Source organism: Apis dorsata, unplaced genomic scaffold (genome assembly GCF_000469605.1).
Source record: "Apis dorsata unplaced genomic scaffold, Apis dorsata 1.3 scaffold_113, whole genome shotgun sequence".
In the NCBI taxonomy this organism is placed as follows: Eukaryota; Metazoa; Arthropoda; class Insecta; order Hymenoptera; family Apidae; genus Apis; species Apis dorsata.
In genome coordinates, this window is record NW_006263408.1 from 199,575 (window position 1) to 225,506 (window position 25,932).

Consider the following 25,932-nt stretch of genomic DNA (forward strand, 5'->3'; position numbering starts at 1 on the left):
TCAATAGAAGATCATAAAAAATGCAATTAAAATTCATAATGATATTTAATTACAAAATTAAATAACTGAAAAATTGCAAAATGATAAAACATATAAAATTCATAAAACATAATTTTTTCTCAATCACATTATTTCTAGAAATAAGAATTTAAATCGTTACGAAAGGAATTAATTCCATTAAAGATGTCACTCTGACATATAAACACATCACATCAACACGGATTCGATGAGTTCGTAGACCGAAGGATCTACGACGCGGAGAAACAGGGACTAAGGCAAACGGCTCGCAGACTCTGCGGCAAACAATTCCAATTAACTCAGCGGAATTGGAATAGGGCTCTCGACCGTCTCCTAAATGCAAGGATGTCGAGGGCGACGTAACGCGTTCCTCGTCTTTCCTCACTCTTTCGCCTTTTCATCTCATTCCTCGTCTAGAAATTATCTGTCCATCCAGAAAGTTTGCGAAAACGCACTCGAATTAGAGATTACGTTTGACGATGCGAGAAAGAAAAATGAAAAAATTTGAGAAGAAATCTTTCAATTTTTTCATTTTTATTTATATTTCAATTGGGAAATTTATCGAAAGAAAAGAATTCAGAGATCGTGCTTTTGAAAACATATAATATGTTGTCAAAATCTCTTTTTATTTTTTTCATTATAGATTTATGTTTTTCTAAATCTTTCATGATTTTATTTCTTAAGAATAATGATCAAACTGGAACATATTTATATATTTCAATATATAATTTCATTTATATAATATATATTTCATTTATATAATTTTATATAAAGAAGTATGAAGTTTCCTATGGAGGGAATATCCTAATACAAGAATTTTTATTACAAAAATTTATTCCGTTTTTCAAAATAATGATATCCTTAACGAGAAAACAAATATAAGCAATAGAAATTTACTTAGATGAAATAAACATAAATACAGAGAAAATCTCTGTATAAATACAGAGATGAATAAATATAATGAATAATATAACAGAGATAGAGTCACCTCGTTTAACAAACTTTATTTATAACTGAATAAATAAACTTCAATTGACATTACCATTTTTTATATTTATTAGAATAAATTCTCCAAAAATTCTGAAAATATATTAACTTCCTATAATAAATAATATCTTATTTGAAATATATAAAAATTTTTCTTTTATGATTAATTTTAATACAAAACTATATAAGCATAAAAATAAGCAATGAACAAATATCCTTTATAAAAGAAACGGTTATATATGAAATTATGACCATTAAAATGCATAAATAACAAAAAAAAGTTTTGCAACAATCTTATATATTCACGTGGCTAACGTCAACATAATTCCTCGATCTTTGTCCATATCTTTCTATATGTTTCGGCTGGATGGATGAAAGGCGGAGTCGATATGGTTGTATCCGGAGAGGCATAATTCAATCAAGATCTAGAAAGGGGGATGTTTGTCAAGTATGCTTTCTTTGCACGTGCACCGGGTGAATGGCGACCCGTTGGACCATTATCCGCCGCATAATGCTCGTCATTGTCTCGTAATCGTTGACCAGGGATAGAGAAGTAAAGACAGAGAGAGAGAGTCATAAAGCACTCTCAGGGGTTGGGCCGTCGCCCTAGACAATGTGGTTCTTGAGCTGCTCAGATATTGAAGACGCCCGAAAGCGGTGTGTACCAATCCCGGTGTGTACCTAACGTCTAGCCCGCTACTCTACATTATTAAATCTCATCCGTGTGGACCAGGCACACAGGACGATGCCGTTCTTTCCACGGTTACCGTTGACATCTCGCGACGTGCGTCGAATTTTCAACGAGAACTGATCAGTCCAGCCGACGCATACAGCGGTTCGAATCTAAAACAAAATCTCATTTTTCTGAAATCACATATTTCAATTTTTACATAAAATTGAAAATCAATAATTATATAATAATAGTATAGTGTAATTAACGTAATATATTATATATAATGACTTTATTGTTAGAAAATTTTCATAATAATATTTTAAGTTCTTAAGAAAGAAGTTCTTGAAAAAAAATTTTTTTATTTAAATAGAACTTACATGAAAATAAAAATTTCTTATATAAAAAATTTATTCTATTACATTGTTCATCAATATTAAAAAAATTATTATATTAACAAATATTATTCAGTGAATAGTATTATAATAATATTTAATATGTATCTTTTATTTTATATATTAATAATATACATTGTTAAATATAATAATTTGAAAATTTTATTTGGAATTCTTATGAAATCTTTTCTAATAAACATTCAAAAATAATATTTTACATCTGATAACAATGAAAATTTTTTGGAACTTTTTTAACTAAATTTCAAAGTTATTCTATAAAAACATTTCTTTAAAAGTTGTTAAAAACCATTTTTTTTAGAAAAAATTTCACAAGAATAGAAATTATATTCTCTTAAACAAAAAATATAAAAAATAAAATATATAAATTTGAACAAAATTTTTTTAAAAACAAAAGAAAACTATTAAAAAAGAAAATTAATGGAAATTTATTATAATTATTCGTAGATATTTCATTAAAGTAGAAATTATATCTTCCTTCTATAGTCCATGTATAGCAAATGAATATTCCGTTCTATATTACTTAAAATGATATCTAAATATATCTAATTCAAATAAAATTTGTTCATGTTGTTCATGAATTGTTAAAAATATGTAACACGTTAATATAATATAATGACACAAAGCATAAAATGTTAAAATCTTTTTCATGTCTCAGATTTACTATAAATATACTATAAATATTTATTAAGATAAAATTTGTATTTATAATAACAGATTTATAAATAATAACAAATATTTTTTATTCTATATTATTTTAAAAAACGGATAAATTATTATTTGAATGCAATTTATTCATGCTCATATATCATGAAATACATAATTTTGGAACATTTTTACCAGGATCTAAAAATAACAAAATTATATAATATGTTATATCTTATATCTGAATTATTTTCAATTAGACATTTAAATATTAATAATATATTTTTAATTTTTTAAATATGTTATATGAGAAAAATAAGATTTTTTTCGTTAGATTAGTAATTCGAATCACTGTATAACGTGGCATCTTATCGCTTATCATTGCGAATATTAGTTAACAAGTTAGCGGCATAAAAGTTTTAAGGGTTTTATATCTTGCAGGACAGTGGTAGGAATCGCAGCGATAATCGATGATTACTTGGAAAATGGTGGATCACGTTAGAATAAACACTTCTCTCGAATGCAAGCACGTGAATATTATTTCTTTTTTTTTTTTATTACACAATTTCCCACCCTGTATTCGAATTAACAGTAATAATAAGCGAGAACATCTGCGTATATCATTCTTGATTGATTAGATGCTTATTCTTAAGATTAGATGTTATTCTATTTTATATTAATTTTTTTTTTGTTCACATAAAAGTTTGTGACTTATAATTAAAATATCTTTGTAGAAGTTAGTTTTTGAGATTAAAACAAAATCTATTGATATACAATTATCTTTCCAGGAAAGATAATTGTTTTCTTTCAAAAAATTAGTATAATAAGATTATTATTCGATTTTAAGAAGTCGAAGTACTTCCTGTAAAACTGTTATCAATATGGAAAATAATTCTAGAAAATAATTCTCGTGTAATCTTGAACAATTTTACATTTTAATGAAATTATTTCAAACAAATTTCATATTTTTCCTTAAATTATATTTTTTTATATTTTTACAGAATAGTATAGAATAACAGAATAGTTTTAAAGTTATACTTCATAAATTATTTCCATTATAAAGAATTCCTTATAATTTATATGATATAAAAAAATTAGATTTTATGAAATAGTTTTTAATTATAAAAATTACTTATTTATTCTAAGTTTCTGCAAAATATTATTTAAGAACTTTTTATAAATAAAATTTCTTTTCTTTACTGAAAAGAAAGAGTTTTAATTGATCACAATTTTTGAAGTGATGAACAAAACAAAACAAAGTTTTAAAACAATATTGTATTCTAATGTCCTACTTACATTTTCTTATTCTTGAGAATATGTTTATGATTAAGATATAAATAATTCACATTTTTCAAATGTTTGGAATTATTAAATGTAATATATAATTTAATAATTGCTTAAAACATAAATCAATCTTTATTTTTAAATGGGTCAAAACCATGTTGTCAATGATCGAAAATAATAAGACAGAAAACTGATTTTAAGTAACAATACGTAAACTAAGTAACAATAAGAAAAATCCAATTAGTCAGTAAGAATTACATATATGTATTTCATTTCTCATTTACGATGAGCATAATACTACCTGTTTCACGCAGAGCCACGTATAATTACAGACTAATTCCAGAGCGTCCGCAATCGTGGCAGGTGGCACATAATCGCGGCCTCGTAACCCTCGAATGAGTTAATCCGTGAGACGTCGCGCCGTTTCACGCGACAACGATGACGACGACGACGATGGCTGCAACCAGTGTCATCTCGTCGTTCTCCTCGTCGTTGTAGACGTCGACAATGTCTACGTGGTTGTCGTCGCCAACGCCGGTGAAATCGTCAAGCAAGAGAGGCGACATTTAAAAGTAGCTATATAGGATTGATCCGCTTACCGGGTTTAAAAGTCAAGTGCTAAAAGCGCAATTCATCCCATCTAACCGGCCAAGAGTGGGAGAGGAAATCGGCCGTAGAAGTTTCTAGGAAGACGATAGAGGAAAGATAGTTGGTTGCTCGGCACAGGTGTCTACGTCCGTCGTTCCGACCATTTTGTTCAACGATTCATTTTATTTCCAGACGCGAGAGAAGTATCGTTCGTTTCTCGTATGAAAGTCTCTACCTTCGTTTTTTCTCTTTTTAGGTCTCTTCTCTCACTCATTTTCACGCTTTTCCCCTCTTTCTCCCTCTTTGTCTCGCACGTATGTTCGTTTCGCTGGGCCTGTCTCGCGTTCTCGTTTCTGGTTCCTGAGTTTCTATTTTTCTGCCTCTTCCAAGATTGGAGGGTCGACGAAGCGGAAACAAGGGGTGACTGCGTCCTTTCTCTTCTGCACTGGAAGTTTTTCTTCTTTTTTCCCCTTCTTTCTGTTTGCACGACGCTCGAGTGGCACCGTTTACCAGCGCAGCTTTCGAGATATACGTGGTAAATAGGTATTATTGCGACGGTCGTCGGTATGATAAGCTATGAAATTTCGGAAGCCAGAATTGGCTCTTTGAGAAACCCTCGCGCACGTTGTTTGGATTGAGTTTTGTTTGTAGATAACGTTTGTCATATTTTGTGCTGTTTAAATGTGCATTACGTGACTATTTTTACGTGATTACTTTTCCCTCTTGTAATTTGAATAATGAATGATCGGTATGTTTAACGATAAAAGTCGTAAAACGTAAAAATGGATTTCAGAATTTTTATATAAAAACACATTTATTTTCATTAATTGTATGAATATTATATAATATTTTTTTTGTCTATGATATATTCAAATAAATGTTAGAATTGAATTACCGAATTATCGAAAAATAAAACAAGCCAAAAATAATCAATTTTCAAAATTTTTGCATTTCAATATAAATAATACATAATAAATAAAAAGAAAATATTGCAAAATTAAAATTTGTTTAATTGATTGTTTCAGTTACTATATAGAGAGAGAATTTATAGAATTTTATATTATTGATCATATTATTCAAATCAATGGTTCAATTTCGTTAATGGTCATTTAAATAAATATCACTATTTCTCTAATAATAACTTATTGATACATTGTCAAATATAATATGTTAGAATAATACAATTTGTATTAAATAATTCAAATAACAGAGAAAATTATTATATTTTTTTACAAATATACTTATTTATCACAATTATTTATTTAATTTCATGTTATAAAATAAAGAAATTATAATTCACATAAAATTTATCAACAAGTAAAGAATATTATTTTTCCGATAATAATTTATCTTATTTATCTTATATATTATATTTTTATATATTTTTAAATATTTGATATTATTGCATTGGATATATTAAAAATATATATTGATATATTATATAAAATTTTTTATAATAGTTATAGTATATTTCTTATAAATCTATATTAATTAATTCGTTTTACAATTTCGAGAAAAAGCGATTAAAGAAAATAGTGAACAATTTGTATTTCCTATCGCGATATCGAGGAATAATGTACACGATGTGGATAGGCTATCATTCCATTCGTAAACTCCTCCTCTAGTGACTTATCAGGTTCGAGATGTTATATACATTTATACGATCAACCATAATAAAAATCTTTCTACTATCATGAAATGGTCGTATATCGATTAATAAAGCAATTCTTAGATAAATTTACTAAAATTCTAATTAAAATCAATCAGACAAGTTTGATAGATGTTTCCGCGAATTGGGCGGCGCGATCTTGCACGAATAACGATAAACATTATTGATAAGAATATGTACATTATTTACAAAGATATTCTGCAAAATCTTTGTCAAAATGATCGATTGTATGATTGTACTATGAAATGATATGAAATTTGATGTTTGATTTAAAATTAATTAATTATTTTTATTATTAGATATAATAAATATATATGATATGCAAATTCTTTTTATAATTATTGTATTATAATAATGATTTTATAATAGATAATAATTTTTGTGATTATTGAAAAAATTACTGATGAATTTGATGAAGAAGAATGAAGACGAATATAAAAAAGAAGGAATTGTGATGAAAAATGAATTATTTATTTTGACATTTGTTATAAAAATATAAAAAGAAGAAAAATTGTATTTTGAAATCTTTTTAAATGTAATTGAATTGATTTAAATAAAAATTATCTATACATTTATATATTTTATATATATTTTATTTATTTTTATAATAATTTATTCATGTAAATTGATTTTGATTCATATAATTAAAAAAAAAAAGATTTTTTGTGAAGTGAATAAAAAATTTTTATGCATCGATAATGGAAAGGATAAAAAATTAACTATAGATTTTCTTATATTCTAGAAAAAAATATACATATATGTGTATATATGTGCTATAAATTTTGTTCTAATTCTGCTTATAAATAAAAATAGAACAAAAAATGTAAATTTTAATTGTATATATGTAAGTATAGAAGATTATAAAGATTATAAATTCTTATATTAGAAGAAAATCTTTAAATAATTAAATAATTAATTATTTTAAATATAGAAGAAATATTATTTATTCTATATTTAATATTAATAATCAGATTTTATGAACACAAAAAATATAATCTTGTATAAAATGTAACAAAATATATTCAGATTCTTGTTATATATTCATATATGAAAAAAAAGTTACAGAAAATACATTCACTATATATTTAAAAAAAAAAATTTGAATTATATTCATAAAGAATATACACGATTGTTATAAAATTTTCTGTGAACTAATTAATATGTTTTACAATTGTACTAAAATAAGTAAAACATATTTAAAAAAACTATGAAAAAATATTGTGTAAAAAAGACATATAAGATAGATATGCTCCATATCAATAATCAAATTTCTGATATTATTCTGATATTAAATTTCAATTTTTGATTTCAGTAATTCTTTTTTCTGATAATTTTGTACAAATTTTTAATTTTATGCCAATTAGAAAAATAGATATTCATTAATATAAAAATATTAAACATCTCTTAAACTTCTCAAATTTGAACGAATCAACCTCTCATGTGATTCTTAACTCACGAACAGATCTATATACATACCATCTAGTCGTACTTGATTAAGCTATTTACCAAGAGGTAAATCGTTCGTGCACAAATTTCAGTAGTTGTCAGATGTGATCGTGGCTTAAATCTCGAAACGGGCGCTTCGAGTCAAACGATGTCTATGCGTCTGCAGTGCTCTAGTAAGACAGAGAGCAAGAAATAGAAGGGGTTTGGAGGGAAGTAGGTTCCCAGGGATGAGGGTTGCCAGGGTGAATTACATCCACAGGGAGGGCACCGATGTTGTTAGAATGCTTGAGAGTAGGTCCCGTAATCAGCAGTACTCGCTGTCTCTCCAATTCGAGTCGAATTCACAGCCGAATCACGTCGTTATTTAACGAGATTATGTCGTTAACCGACAGGATACAGCCTCGGCCGATGTCGATCGCGATATGAAATTAAACTCGTACATTTTTTCCCTGATTAACGAGCGCTGGATGCGTAATTGCATTTACGCTTTCCATACTCCCTGTCTCGTCGAGTTGCTTCGTTGTTTGCCGGTTATTCGATCGATCAATTTTCGTTGATCGCCTTGAAAAATAAAATTTTGTCGAGTTGTAATCGTTCGATTGCGACGAATTGAATAGAAATTATAAATACGTTAATACGATTAAATATAATTAAATATTTTTTCAAATATTATTCAAAATATTATTTCAATTCGAAGAAAGTACTAAAAAAAAACTCGATGGAATCTAAGAATTCGAGAGTTGAATTTAAAATATATGAAATAAATATAAATAAAGTTGATGATTATTTACAGAGAAGTGAAATAGATTTAAAGTATGAATCATGAAAGCCAAAGATTAATTCCAATTAGTCAATTATTTGATTTTTAAAAAATTGAATATTAAAATTATATAAGTTTTTTTACAAGTTTTTTTCTTCAATATATTTATTATTGATTAATTATAATTAATTATACAATTTAAATTTTGAAAAGAATGATTTCTACATATATTAAAGTCATAAACTATATAATTATTATTAATCACATTTTATCTCTGTTAATCTTAATTGTGAAACAGATTATAATATTTCATCAATAATTCTGAAATCTCTTGATGGAACCGAACTTGCGAACAGTTATTGAGAGCCAAAAACCACTTGCTATTACTCTCTATTCTTTAATAAAGTCAAGTCAACAAATTCTCTATCCTTTTCAAAGATAATTCTATATACTTCGAGGTGTTTATTCAATCCTATCCTATCTTCGCATCGAAATAACATCTATCGATCTATCGTTTTCCTTGATTCAGCCATTAATGCGTCCACTCTCTTTTTCGTTTATCCTTTCATTCCCATTGATTTTCATGAACTATAGTGTCCGGAATAAGTCGATAATAAGAGGTATGTGAAACATATCCAAGATTCCAAAGGGTTTCTCTGCGATCGGGATCAGCCCTCTAATGAATTCATCGTCAACAGCATCTAATGTCTGCCTTCGAATGACTGAATTTCGTGCGTGCCTCTTACGACTTTAGGATCGGAATGCCATAATGGAGGTTGTCTCCGGAATATTGGAACATGACATCGATATCGGAGTACGAAGGGAGAAGGGTCTTTTCGAGGGTTTTCGAAACAAGACTAGCGTAAATTTTAAATATATAATAAAATCGATTCTTCAATGTGATAGGATGCAAGAAGAGGAATAAAGAAGGAAAATTAGATGCATCCTTCGAGGATGGAATACATAAGAATCACATGGAGGGAGGATTGACGGGGTGTAATTTACGTAATGGAATAGAAAGACGCGAGGTGAACGAGAAGAATGCAAAAACGCGATAGACGTTCCATTTAAATGGCTTCTTGTTTACCCTCGGTTTTAACCCCTGGCAGCCAACGTGGATTCGATTCTCGTTGCCTCGCGACTCGCCAGCCGATTTAAGCGCTGAATTTATCGCGACCACCCGGTCCGCGTAACGAGAGGGTGGAATGCATCGGGATGGCTTCTTGCGGCGTAGTAGGGTTGGATACGCGGAGTGGAGTTTAATGAGATAGTTATATAGATGTTGCATGTTCTTCGGTTGTTTGAAAATATGACTTTGGGTTCAAAAAGTAATTGTATTGATATGAATTTTCCATATATTGGATCTTTTTATGTTTAAATTAAAATCTAATCTAAATGTATTTTAAAATGAAGATTTTGATAATTGAAATGAAAAAAATTATTAGATGCATACAAAAGGCTGTTTTAGTTCTAAACGATGTTCATTTTTTTCTTTTTTTGTGTGTATGAGTATTAAAATATTTTATTTTTATTTTTATTTTAGATTCCAGATAGGAGGTAAATTTTTATTATTCCTATACACAGAAATATAAACTCATAAACGACAAACGTAACTTGTAATTTACAAAATTCTTAGAAATAAATTTTTGAAGAAATTAATTGTTACTAAAAAGATATAAAAGAAAGTATTTACAAAATGAATTCATAATATTACATATATGTTTTATACATTCTGAGTTAATCAATGAAAATTTAAAACAATATGTCTATATTCATGAAAGCATAGATATTTATTAACTTAATGAATTGAATATATATCATATCGATATATCAATTTCTTCATAACTGAATTGTTTGAAATAATTGTTTATTTATTTTATATTTGATTATCTTTTCCGAAGATGTTCAAAATGACATCTTGTCATCCATATGATTATTTTTTCAATACTTTTCATTTTTTGAATGTAAAATATTTATTATATTTCGAAATAGATAAAAACACAAAACTCGTAATAAATATCATAATTAAACGATAAAATAAAATATATTTTATATAAATTTTTGTTATTGTTATTATATAATTATATTTGTTTTGTTATTTTTAGATATTGAATTAATTTTTAAAATATTAAAAGAATATTCTAAATGTATATTGAATATAATGTTCAATATAAAAAAAAGAATTCTGAAGAACTCTGAAAGAAAAAAAAAATTAATCCTTTTGTACAGAATGAGCGTGTGACTTAGTGGCAAGCCCAAAGCACTGTGCGTGGAGTTTCTTCGCGAGTGGAGAATTCATGGGGTAATTCCGTGTTCGATACAGTGTGTGCGCTTAAGGCTGCGATGTTACTGGCGTCACATAAGCGTAATACCGGATAAGCTGCAATAATGCAGAGCTACTATGCATGCATACGAAAGTAGGATGGTTCCTGCTGCTCGGCAATTTCAATAGCCAATGTCATGAAGTATTATTATTGTAGCGAAACGGATACAATTCTATCCTTACTCTAATTGCTTCTTAATTGTTAATCGTGAAATTGTTAGTCTATAGTCTAGTGATTTTTAAAAACTAGAAAAGTTCATATTTATCCAAAATTTCTTTAAACGAACTAACATTATATATAGATGTTGTATAGATAATGTTTAGAAATATCAATATATATTCACAATATCTGTTTTTCTAAAAAAAAAAATATCTGTTTTTCTATTTTTTTCATTACAAAAATATAAATAATGAGATTATAAATCTTTGGCGATAGAGAATATATAAGATATGGATTCAGTTATAATAATTATGACAAAAATTTTAACAATAATAATAATTCTCAATTAAAAAAATCTCTCCCATATTAAGTAGCATATCAAGTAATTTTTTATTATGGATATCCATATTGAAATGTCATATTAATCATATTAATCATACTCGAATGCACAAACCGTACGATAATAAATACTTTTTCATTATACATACATATCATTAATGAAACAGATATTTTAAAGAAAAAATTATACAAAACTTTTTTTGTATATCATTAAATCTTATGTAATGTGAAAAAAATTTTTATTTACAAATCAGTCAAAAATATATACATTTTTCAGATGAAATAATATATTGATGAAATAATATATTTTTTGATATCCTAAAATTTTAATAATTAATTTATTGTGATAAAATTAATTCTTACTTTCTCACTATTTGCTTTTATATAATTTTTTATATAATTTTATATAATTTATATTTGTATGTAATTCTATTAATTAATGATTAATAGATTTACAATCTTTTTCCTTCTCTTATTTGATCTTAGAATGCATTTATGGAAAATATTCATATTTAATAAAAAGAAAAAATTCTTGAATCATGATAATAATTTTATATTATATAATATATTATATTATATAATCATCATATTAATAATTATATACATATATAATATGTATATCTTGATTTCATATACATATTTTCACAAATACATTAAGAGGATTTAATATTATCTTTTTCATCAAAATAATATAAATGACTAAAATAATAATTATTATATCATATAGTTCTCTTAAATGTAAGTATTCTTTAAAAAATTAAAAGTTTAAAAATATTTTTCACGAAGACAACATCTTTCTTTGCCAGGTTAATGAATCAAAGGAATATCTTGGAAAACGCTAAAACAATTTGCAGATAGCTCGATGTTCTCGATTCAGGCTCCGACTATTAACACGAAATTTGAACGATTGAAGAGACTGAATCCATCCTTTGTAATCTCCAAAAAAAAGAAAACAGAAGAAAGACACGAGTCGTGAACCGCCATAATTTAGCATAGTATTACGAAAATACTAAATTCCCGGTAACTTTATCTCCTTGCGAGCTTTCTTAAAGAATGTTTACGATAAAGAGGTTGAGCCTTTGTCTCCGCGTTTCCAACATTACTTCGAAATTACCGCGACGCCTCGACCAGATTCCTTCTTACCTTTGTCCCCTTTCCTCGAGGTGTATTTAAAACAATACCGAGTAATCGTCGGTGTTTCCGCCCTCTGAGCACGAAGGATAGACGAGGGAGAATTCTGAAGACGTTTTAAAGGGTATATCGTCCGAAATTAAATCGTAAAAACGAAGGGAAGAGGGATGACGGTTCCGGAGCTGGAGGTACCGCGACAAAACCGCGGCATAAAATGACGAGAACAATGAAAGAATAAAATCCCTCCGCGGGAGTAATTAGCGCGAGAAGCATTAAGGAGACACGGGGCAATTTCGACCGGCCATTTTTCATGGTAATCTCCGCCATTCGCGTCCACCGACCGACTCGAAACGCTGTCTTCTCATTTCGTCTCGTGGATCAATCGCGAGAGTCATCAAGGATAAGCGAGCTTTGCAAAGAATTAAGGGAAAAATAATAAAAATTATTTGAGATTTTTCTTAATCGTAATTGCGTCTGCGAAAGATGAACATTGTTCTAATTAAGATATTTTAAATTAAGAGAACATGATATGTTATATATATTGATAGTGATGAATTTCTCACTTAATTTAGTTAATTCATAAATAAATTAGATATTTTTGATTAGAATATAAATAAACATATGAAAAAATACATAATAATAATTATTTTACTTATGCTTTGTTCTTCCAATCCAGGAACTATGGTATATAATAATTTTATTTATTATAAAGTTTTATTATAAATAATTAAGAACAAACTCCATGTGCCAATGAAAATTTATGTTTGTCACTGAATACATGTGCGATTTCTAAGAGTTCTGTTAATTCGAAGTTATAAAGTTCAAGAGTTCAAATTAATATTCTAATAGTTCAATGTATTCTTTTAATACGGACTGTTCAATGATTCATATAATTCAAAAATTCAAAACATTCTTCTTCTTTCTCGAGTTTTATAAACGCTCATGTTCTCATCTTGTGAAATATTTTTAACATTATTTTGAAAGATTGCATGTCTCTGGTAGAACATATCAGTGCATATCATCTGAATCCGATAATTCCGATTTCCAATGCAAGGAAAAGATTCTAGAATAGGCTGAAAAACTATGCCACTTACAGACTGTTCCTAAAAAATTTTTACGAATATTTGTAATAAATTTTCTCGAATGATATTGATTATCAGATTGTTCAAATTGACATAGCTGAAAAATATTGTCTCAAATCCCAAAATCATATTCAAACTCCAGCCACACCAAAGTGTTACTAAAAAAATATATAATTCTAAGGATTCTCGAAATTCTTGTCTCAAAAACGCAACATCATTTTATACTCTCTGTTTAGTCTTAATGTTTTTCATTTATATCGAAAAGAAATTAATTTGAAAATAAATTAATTATCAAAATAAATAAAAGAAGAAAATAAGAAAAATACAAATATTAAATATAAATTAAATATAAATAGAAACAAGTTTTGGTTCTTATATAATTCCAAGTTATATATATATGCAATTAATACATATATATTCGATATTCGATATATTCGATATAAAACACGATGCAAAAATTACGTTAGTCTTTCTACAATATAATCTTAATAAAGCTATTAAATTTAATAAATGAATAACATTCATGAATATGAATATTTTTATTACATTATTTTAAAATTTTGATACATTCTTTTGATTTATAATTTTAGATTTTATTTCGACACAAATACAATTTCGATACCACACGAATTAATATATTATAATTAAGAAAATACTGTACGATTGAACTTTGAATATAGAATTTTGAACAGAAAACAAATATGTGTCAATTTCGATTGTTCTTGCACCATTATTACATTTATTCTTTTTAATATAGTATCATGTTTAATTGAATAAAATTGTAACACTTAAAAGAAATATATTTTCATATTGAATTATGTATTAACATAATATTCTTTACTTTAGATTTGTTTTCTTTCAAATTTATAAAACTATATTATATACAAAATTCGTATTAAATTGTTTTTCTGCCATTCTAAATTTTATTTTATTTTTTTTTAAATTAATTTTATTTTATTTTTCTTTAAATTAATTTTTGCCAATTTTGCACATATTATTAATACATAAATGATATTGTTTTATAGTTAATAATAATTTTGTATAATTTATCATAGGAATATATCATAATATAAAAATAATATGAATAATATTTTATATACTGATAATCAATTATTTATTCCACAACTTGAAATTTTTTATCTTACAAGCAAAAAATTATATTTTTGGAACTTGTCAATATAGCTTGTATGTATGTAAACAAAAGATATATTTTAAATTTTCATTATAGGCTTAAAAAAAATTAAAAATCACGACTTATTTTTTGTCTTTGTAATTTCAACTAATAGCAATTTAAAAAAAATTTTTTTTACACATTATTTAAGTAGTAAATTAATACTTTTAATATTTGAAAAAATTCAAATTGTGTGATGCATTTTAATATTTATAAAAAAGTTATTTCGTTTTAAAAGGTATATGAATACTTTTATCCTTCATTGTAAATATATATAATCTCGTTTCTATTTAGAATTTTGTGTTTCAATAACGGAATTACAATTTATATGGTTTTAATGATGTCAAAAGAATTACGACGAGTTTAATCTTTATAAAAATTATTTGATTCTAAGTCTCGAAAAAATTAAGATAATATTATTAATATTGCCCTTATAAAATTATTTTTACAATATATAACAACGTATTTTTTCTTAAAATTATAAAACATCTAAGAATTTAAATGACATGAATGAAATTAATAAAAGTTCAAAAGTATCGTATAAAAATCAATATTCGTAGAATATAATTGACCGATAAACCGATTCGAATAATCATTATAATTATAAAAAAAAGATCAAAGACTTTGCAAAAAATCGGTTAAAAAGTGCGTCAGATCGAATTGGAAACGACTCCCGACAAATTGAATTAAACGGGGGCCGTTTGTCGCGTTTTCACGGTGAATTTACCTTTCGATTCAATCGCATATTCGGTAGACCGGAATTAAAACAACACGTCACTCGTAATTCCTCGAGTTTTCAATTGAAATTTAACGAATATAGCACGCATAACCGCACTACGATCCTATGTGAATTTCATTCGCGAAAGGAAATTTCCAAAGGACTTCCGGTTCTCGTCAATTGTTCCTCTGGCTTGGACAAGGCTCCTCAAGAAGTACAGGCGCATAAATTTCGCCTGAACGGCATCAGACCGGGAACGATTTTCAGTATTATCCGCGCGAGCGAAAGGATAATCCGGATTTGCGCAATCGGCCCTCAGCTGCAACGGTTCGGCAACCGGATCTGCAAACCGGCTCGGATAATAACTAGCTGCTTATCGGACGTTTAAGACGATTTTGAAACGCTACTCGAAGCATCTCTAAAACGCCGACGCCAGAAATCGGAAATGATTTAGTGCGCGCAAAGAACGTGGATGGATTCGATCCGAGACGTTATTAAGATTACGCTTCTCTATATTTCTCTCCCTCTTTTTCTTAAAAAATGATAAATAATTATCGTTGATTTAATTATAATTTTATGTTAGTTTCTCATTTATTATAGTGAAGTTGAAATTGTCTTTTCTTAAACTATATTTATACATATATAGAGGAGATTGGAGAGAATTGATGTATAGGAAGATTTGATATATTTTTATATTTCTTATGTTAAAAATAAAAAAGAAGCGTACGCTTTAATATAAAGTATAAAGACAACATTAAGTTGTCAACAGTAAGATTATTTTAAGCAAATTTATTAATTTAAAACTATTTTAATAAAGAAAGTACATTTTCATGCTAAAAAAAGGAAATTTTTATTTTATTTATAAGATTTTTATCATTGTGTACTGATTTTTATGAAATATTAATTTTATATGGAAATACAGTATATATTAGAATTATTATTTTAAAATTTTACGTTTGAGGAAATATGAAACATATAATATTATATTATTATATACATATATATATTATGTTATATATGTATATTCTTATTATATACATATATTCTTTTAATTATATATATATATTTATGATTCTAAATTTACAATTAACAAATGAATGAAGGAATTTTTTAAAATATTAATATTGACACATTTTCTTTTCTAAGGTATTTTATTTCGAAAAATGTTTTAGAATAATTAATTTGAATAACTTAATTATTGTAATTATTAAAATTATAAAAAATTATAAAAACGAAAAAGTATTAATATAATACTTAATAATATAATTATAAGTTAATAATTATATTATTAATTTAATTATATAATTTAATTAAATAATATTAATACGAATGACAATAATAATTATTGACATATCATTATAATTTTCACATGATAATTGGCACAATCTTTAAATAAAAATTAAGAAGATAAAATTACTAAAAATTTTCAAAAATAAAGACAGAAAAAGTAGATATTGTTCCAAAAACAAAAATATTTCAATTGAAATATTTTATTGTTACAAATATATACTCGAAAGTAAGAAAATATTTGATAATTTAATATTTAATAATTTAATATTTTCATAAGAATCATTAATAAGAAAAGAAATTAATATATGAATAATTCATTTTTTCTTGTTATGAACTAAATTCTCGCTCTTTTTTTTATGAACTATGAATTGTGTTCATGACCAAATGTCATATTATTAATATATTATAATCATTATAACATATTATATCACATTATTAATATATTATATTAAAATATATTATTGCATTTTACTATTTATTAATACAAATGTATCATTAATAAGTATCATTTATTATAAATTTTTATAAATACAATTTAATTTTATCAATAAGTGATACATTTTTTTAAACTTACTGTATATAGCTATTATATACATATGTATATAGTTATTTGTATAATGATAATTATATAATTTATCTTTTGGCCTGCAAAATCTAGAAATATTTAGATAATATTTTGTTTCTCGCAAAAAAATTCGCTCTGTAATGTAATTTATTTTAAACATTTTTAATCTTTAAATCATTTTTACTATAGATGTTTATATGAATCTGTCAGGAGACAAACACGTTCACTTAACTAGGCTATGCATGTCATTATCATATAATTTTTTTTCCAATCAATAAAAATTCATGTAAAAGAATTTTTCTTTCTAAAAAAACTAATATTATAAATTTAGAAATAATTTTCAGAGTATATATACTAATGCTTAATGCATTAATTTTTGCTTATTTTTTATCATAGATACAATGCATTATTATATTATATAATTGAAGAAATACGATAATTCAGATAATTAGCTCTACAAGCTCAGCTAGATATAAATAAATAATATAAATGAAGTTTTATCGTATAAAAATTGTTTTTATCAATATAATTCTTTCATAAATACAATGAAAGTTATTCAAATCGTATAAAATCCTAAAGTTTTTTTATTATTATTATATTATTCACGCGTTTGTGAACAATGCAGTTACAATTTATCGTGGAAATTAACAGTCGTTAGCATGTGTAATTAACGCGACCATTCCGAATGCGGTTGAAAATCGTTGATGAAAATCCACGTGAAAGTATCGTTAAAAATTGAAGCGATGCCCGCGATGCAATTTCAAATGTAAATTACGATCAGCCAGTGGAAAACGCCGCTACGCACCGCTTCACTTGTCAGTTCGCATAATCGTTCCGTCGACCGCTAACTCCTTTCCTGAAAACCAGTTTTTTCGCTTTTGACTTTATCTCCTCTCTCTTTTTATCGGCAATCACTATGGAACTGACGTCCAAACAACGACAAAAATTATGAACTTTTTTTAACAGAAACTTTTTTTTAGATATTTTTAAAATTTGAAATTTGATTCTTCATAAAACAAAGTTTTCAAAATTTTTATTCTATCGAAAAATATTTTTAGAATATTTTTAACAGAGTAAGAAATTTTTAAAATATAAATATTGAAAAATTTATTTTCATAGAATCTTTCTCATAGAATTTAAAATTTTTTATTTCTTATTTTTTATTTTTTATTTGAAATTTGAATATTAAATAATTTTTCTGAAATTTTTCTAATGGGGCAAAAAATTTTCGAAATTTGAATATTAAAAATTTTTTTTGATGAAAAAAGATAGAAATTCAACTATTTAACTGGAAACTGTAATAATTTTCAATTGACAATTCATTAATTCCATTAATTCTAGAAATAGAATAACATTTTCAACTTACATTTATATAATTTTATATTATTAATTTTATATTTTTATATTATTAATTTATTTACCCCCTTTTAATCTATATCTCAATTATCTTGTATTAATTTTTAGCATTAAATAATTTATTTAAAACTTTATATTCAACCAAATATATTATTATTTATATTCATTTGTAATTTCGAGAATTAATCTCTAATGAATAAATTCGAAAAACAAGAAGCTGATATTACAAAGTGAATCTTAAATAAACCACGCGATGACCCATGATAAGTTTCAAGATCTCTGTTACGATATTTAACAAAGCTTCGAAGTCTCGAGAGTAACGGGTATATACATCGCAAACTGCATCTTAAGTCCTTCAATAATATCCGGTACAGAGGACAGAATTAATTCACTTTAGAAATTACGATCGACGGTAAGATTAGAACGGACTTAGAACTCTGTCGAAGAACTTGGACTCGTTAAACTTACTCTTCTCCGCCAGTATCAATATTTGCAAGTGAAACTAGGTAAACGTTCGAAATCTTTGCAGAGTTGAGGGAGGAAGGTGAACCGTCGCACGTTAAAACTTCGTTAAGCTCCATTAAAGTATACGGTGAGTTAACCCTCGTATCCACGCCCCTTCAGTCACATACCAAGACCGGAACTTTAAAGTCCCGATAGAATTAATTATAATTATCGTGCTACGAGAGTTTGACGCGCTTCCTATTTCGCACCTGCGTCCTCCGCTCTTCTATAGTATGATCCAATGGAAATTAAGCCGAAAATACATCATGCCGCATGCACAAAATTGAAATTCTATAACTCTAGACTTTTGAGAATTATAATAATATGAATATAACAATGATATTTTATATTTTTCGAAATTCAATTATACATATATTATTTTATTTCCATTTTTTTATTAAAATATATTTATATTACATATCTGTAACTTATTGCTCGCGAGATTTACGATCTGCTTATTCAAAGAAGTTCATTTTTTATACAAAAATTTCTTTTACTATTATTATCGCTAGCTCCCTATTATCGCTAGAAAAATGATATTAAGAAGACTAATATTATCTACTATATATTATATATATAATTTTTTTAGAATAGTTTACTTTTAATTGTATATTTTTTATACATTTCACTTTGCTGGAGCGCACATGGATCTCAAGAATGACATCTAATCACAGTTGATTCAATGACATCCAACATTCCAATGACATTCTATGTTCGAGAAATTTATAATAAACATATGCTGATTATCACCGTATCTTTATGCGACACTGATTACTAGTGAGGAATTTTATTTGAAGTCAAGTATCGCAAGTCATGCTAGTGCGATCTTATTGGTTATTATCGTATCCCATTGGTAAACCGTTATTTCCCAATTAGATTGTGGAAGAGATTTCTAAGAACGTGAATTTTCACCAAAAAATAAAACAAGAGAGATTTAATTAATTTCATTGTAAATGCGTCGTATTTTGATACGATATAGTTTTCTTAGTAACTATCCATCATGTTGTGATACGTTGAACATTGTGAGAGACCCAAATGTCGTTATAGACACGCGTAACACATTTATAATACAGTTCACTTATTGTTAAGAAAATATATCACAAGTTGCAAACATTTATGTACATACACATGTCGGATTTGCATCCATTATCATCGCAAGCGCGTACGAATAGTATCAAATAACAGATTCATTAATATAAACAAGTTCAAATATTTTAATGTTGATCGCTACAATTTTCGTACTTTAATGATAAATAAAATTAAAAAAACTTAATTTTAAAAAAAAGTTAACTTTTTAGGTAGAGTTAAATTATTATCCAAATTTCTCTGAAGAAATTAAGAATTAGATATTTCAAAGAGAGTTTCAAAGAAACATTTCTTTTAACATTCCTTGTCAATTATATTTATTAAAGCTCATGAAAAGGGGAAATAATTTTGCTATCGTAAAATGGAAAGGGAATATCCTTATGGAAAATCTCCGCGATATGTTCTCTTTCTGCGATGTTTATCATTCTTGATCTAAGCATTTTCTAAAAACATCGTTATTAATTAATTATTATTTGTTTTTCAAATTAGAACAAGAAAGAACAAACTAGAAAAAGAATATATATTATATTATTTACATGATATATTATATTGTTTTTTTCACTACTATAATAAGCAATGAATAGTTCTTCTATTCTATAAGTTTTATAAAATGTAATATACGTTTTTTCTGTAGATATCGATTCAATAAATTACATCAGATTCGATATCGAAAATAATCAAATGTCACATCTATATTTGTCTTTCATCAATTAATTAATACTTCAATGAACATGAGTATGAGGATGGATCGCGCATCATATTTGCGACATCAAAGCCGACTGGAAATTATAGTCGACTTTAATTTCAATTAAGCAAAAATATCCTAAATCTCGCTTCTACTGAACTTTTATGTTATTTACTTCAACTTATTAACATCAATTCACAAACATATTTTACAGCAAAAAATATTTATAGGCATGAGATAATAACAACTTTAAATTATTTACTTTAGTTTTATAGTTATTAATTACTTTTTTTTTAATTTATATAGAAAAAATCTAAATTATACTTATCTGGATTTCTCATAACATAAGATCGTATTACGCCGATTAAAAGTCGTTGGTTTATATGTTATACCTAATTTATATGTAATTTTTATCATTACTAAAACATTATTACAACAAATATTTATAAATTCTATATTGATAAAATTTTTTTATGTAATTATGGAAAGAGATAAAAAATTATTCATTTATTGCAAATGAAAATTTATCGAATAAAGTTAAAAAACATTACTTTAAACATAGATGTATACATTTAGATGAAAAAAAAAAAAAGAATTTCCCAGTGACCTACTTAATCTCACAAAGTTGACAACAAAAAAGTTGCCATTCCGGAAACATTTACGAATATGCAACATGTACTTTAGACACTTTTCCAGACAAAATTGCGTGTTCACTCAGAAAGCGAGGATGACGATACAAAGTTGCAATGCGTATACCCGCATATATATTTTCTCCTATCGCGTATATTCGAGACATGCTTTCGCAAAAATATAAAAAGAGATTGCATGGTGATTGCATTTGATTTATGTAAATACTTTTGGCCCGCGGATAAACGAGTTCTTGTCGAGGCGTGTTCTGAAAGAGGCCTGGGTGAGTGGAAACCTCGGACGGTGAGGGAAAGACGGATAGGCAAAAGAAACGGAGGGCCAAGGGAGTTGGTAAAGGCTTAGGAAAGAGGAACGCCCGACGGGCATTCGAGGAGTAAATATTTTTCGACGTCGTCACTCGCGAGGGATTCGCGAGAGTTTATCGCATTTCGCGCCCAGCTGCTTCAACTGCCGTGAATCAGCCAAGAAGGTTGCTGTTCAGACGAGCTGTCACATGGAATAAGGGAAGAGAGAGAGAGATAGATAGATAGATATATAGATAGATAGATAGATAGATAGATAGATAGATAGATAGATAGAGAGAGAGAGAGAGAGAGAGAGAGAGAGAGAGAGAGAGAAGGAAAAAGAGAGAAAGGAAGAGTTGAAACTTGAGAAATCGGAAGGAAATGTAAGCTTTGGTACGAACACGCTTATCCGGACATATTTTATCAACAGAATTCAATCAATTTGCGAATCAATGAATTATATGCTTTAATTTAAAAAATAATTCTACATATATCAAGAAATTTATACGATTCAAGTTTCGATGTTTTTTGAGCTGATTTTGATCTCATTTTAAGAATCGACATTTTTTTTTTGAAAAAAAATGAGGATTTAATTTTATTATGTGGATATATGTTTAATCTGTTTTAAAAAAAAAATAATTCTTTTTATAAATTAAATAGCTTCAATAATTGATTTATAAATATAATAAATATTATAATATTAAAAATATTAAAAATATTAAAAATAATAAATATATAAATTTATAAATATAATAATAAATATAATAATAAATAATAAAATAAATCTTAATAAAGTATTTTTATTTTTATCGGAATTTTGCTTTGCAAACTGCTTATTATTATGGATATTTTTACAATCAAAATTATCAGACATAATTTTAAACTATTTAGAAAAACCAATATGAATAATTGTTTTATTTTATCTCTCTATTCATTTTATAGTGAGACAAAATTTTTGATATATAATAGATTTGCTTTATAATTTATTAATTTCAATTAGACAATTTCAATCAACTTAAGATCTTGAATATAAATAATTATTGTAATGATGTCACAGCTGTCTTATTTTTCAGATCTTAATTTCTATGATTTCTTTTTATTTATTTTATTTTAAAAATTAAAAATTGTTGTTTTTAAAAATATTGTTGATTAAAAATATTAAAAAAATGTCAATGTTGTAAATATTAAATAAATATTATAATACAAATATGAATACAAATTTCTATGAATACAAATTTCTAATATTATTTTAAAAAGAAAAATATTTCAATTAATATATCACTTTCTAGAGGAAGGAAAGAAATCATTTAATTTTTCTCAAATGTCAAAAAAAGGTTTATTAAATATATATAGGATATAATTCACAATCTCATTATTTTCAGACCACATTTTTGACATTGAAAAATCACATTTGTTAGTGGAAAACAATCAGTGATTGATAATGACAAATTTTACTGTCAGTCTTATATAATGATAAATTTCTTTCCGGCAATTCCCTATTTTAATCTACCGTTTACAGGTACTTGGCAATTTGAAACGTTATACGTATTATGCCATTTTTGGTATTAAGCCACTGTTCGATCCGTGATATTTCATTAAAATGATGACAAAATATAGTTGTCGATGAAATATCGGTCGTTATATCCGTAATTATTTTCAGCATCAAAATTAATACAGTGTGGAGTAATGCAGGAACAATCATCAAGAATCGCAATTCATCAGTTTTTGAAAAGATTTAATAAAATTCATTTATATTTCTCTGTCATAAAATTTTACTTAAAATATACAATTTGAAAGTGAATATATAATTCTATTCATAATCTCAGATCTATTATATACGAATCATAAAGTACGAAATATTGCGTCATAAAATTATAATATGATTAAATATCGATAGATTACATATATGTTATAAATTTTTACTTATTATTAAATTTATTTCTTTCTCTTTTCAACAAAAGAACCTAACGTAATAAAAATTAACGTAATAAAACGCCACTTATTGTTTAAAATAAACATTATTAGATAATATGCTATTTCTTTATTTTATCATTGTACGTGAAATAAAGTAAAAACTGATTTTTGATTAACACAATGATTATCATTATAAATTCGATGAAAAACTATTCTAATTTTAGCAAAAAGCAAGTTATTTGTGAAAAGATCAGTTTATATTAGTTTATTTTTTTCTAGGTAAATCTTGATTGGCTCCAGTTATGAGCATTATTTATTAATTTATTTCACAATTTTCTCAATAAAAATTTATAATAAAATGTATTATAATTAATTAATTAAAGTTAAGATCAAAAAAATGAAAAACTTAACAAGCTTTTTCATTAAAATATATTTAATTCTTTTAAAAGGATTTTCAATATTCTTAATATATAGTTTTAATATAACAAAAATTATGATAGTATTTGATAATTTTGATAGTTTCTTTATAATAATTTGGACAATTTTCATATAACATCAATATTCCATAACATTTGTTTTTTTTTTTACATTTTAGCATTTCTTTGAATTACTTTTATTTTTCATTAATACAGTTTTCATTATTAAGTGTGTTATAAAGTTGACTATATAATCATTTTAATTATAAATATTGAAATAATTTAATAATCTAATTTCAAAATTATTCTCTTATAATAATTAAAAAATACAACTTATTATTAAGGTTTTCTCCGGTGATTTATAATTATGATTATTATAAAAAATGATATAATATGATATTAAACAAATTATTATTTATTATCAAAAATTAAATATATTTTGTAATAAACTTCATTTTATTATTATATTATATTTTATTTTATATGAGAAATAACTTCCATAATTTTTCTTTGAATAGATTTGTTCAATCATTCATAAAATTATTTATCAATAAGAAAAATTCGATATTATAAAATTATAAAGACATTAAAAAAATATTTTTTTATAACAGAAATGAAAATTTCTAAAGTTATATTAATTAAAAGATAAAAACAATTATAAGTAACATATTATATAATATCATGTTTTATTTTATTTGTTTAATTGATCATTAATAGATTATAATATTCACGTATTATAAACTCTTCAAATTTTTTGTTTCATATGTCAACACAAGAAGTAAAAGTAATATAAAATAAAAAATACCATTTATTATTTTAAATTATTAGATAATAATTATTATAAAAATTATTAGATAATACATCATCTATTCATTATCTATTACACAATCAATCTAGTTATACAAGCAAAATAAAACAATATTACAAATATTTGATCGATGTAAATGTGATATAAAATGCATTGTAAGATTAAAGTATACATGAACGAACGTAACATCATTTAATAGCATTTTGATAGAATTTTTATTTATTTTTATCGTAAATCATTGGAAAAGTATTAAAATCCAGATTTTTCCAAATTAAAAATTAAAAAAACATTATATGTGAAAATATCAATTTGTCAGAAAATAATAAATATAAAAATATTATATATTTTGTACATTGTTTTTACATTGTTTTAAACAATGAAAACGATATTAATATTTAATTATAAATATATAAAATTTCGATAATACAATTTGTAAATTAATCTGTTTTCAATTACTTATTCTGTTTTTCTATTACTTTTATTTTTTATTATTGCATCAATTTAAAATAAATTGAGAAATAAATTAATCTATACATGCCAATCATTCTTTCAAAAAATTTGTAATTGTAGCTAGATTATAATTATATTTAATTTTGTTTTATAAAATTATTTCATCCTACAGTATATAACTACAGTGTTTTATATTATTTATAATTTTTTTAGAAAGATTATTAATTTTAAAAATTAATTAACAATAAACAAAAAATTGAATCAGTAAACTTAAGTTTAATTCTAAATAAAAGGAAACTTATGTTAATTTATATTTATACTATTATTTACATTTATTAATATTAATTATTAATTATAAATAATGTATTTGCTTAAATTAAAATATAATTATAGATAATATATTTACTTATGTATAAAATTATTACATTTTAATTATTATATATTAAATATTATAAATTTTAAATGCAAAAATTTATTAATTGATGTTAATATATTTTAATTATTAATATATTCAAAGTTTAA

General features: G+C 25.3%; 1 protein-coding gene and 1 pseudogene across 2 annotated transcripts in view; both read right to left on the reverse strand.

Moving 5' to 3' along the window:
- The window catches only part of LOC116185160, a 12,957-nt pseudogene extending 2,015 nt beyond the window's left edge, over positions 1-10,942 (reverse strand).
- Positions 1,157-25,932, reverse strand: part of LOC102676412 — a 77,780-nt gene continuing 53,004 nt past the window's right edge. The window contains exon 4 of one of the 2 annotated variants that reach the window (XM_031508916.1): positions 1,157-1,849. The gene's annotated coding sequence lies outside the window, so the exon portion shown is untranslated. Of the gene's footprint in view, positions 1,850-17,893; positions 18,116-25,932 lie in introns of those variants that run through there. The other variant, XM_031508918.1, reaches the window with a different exon arrangement.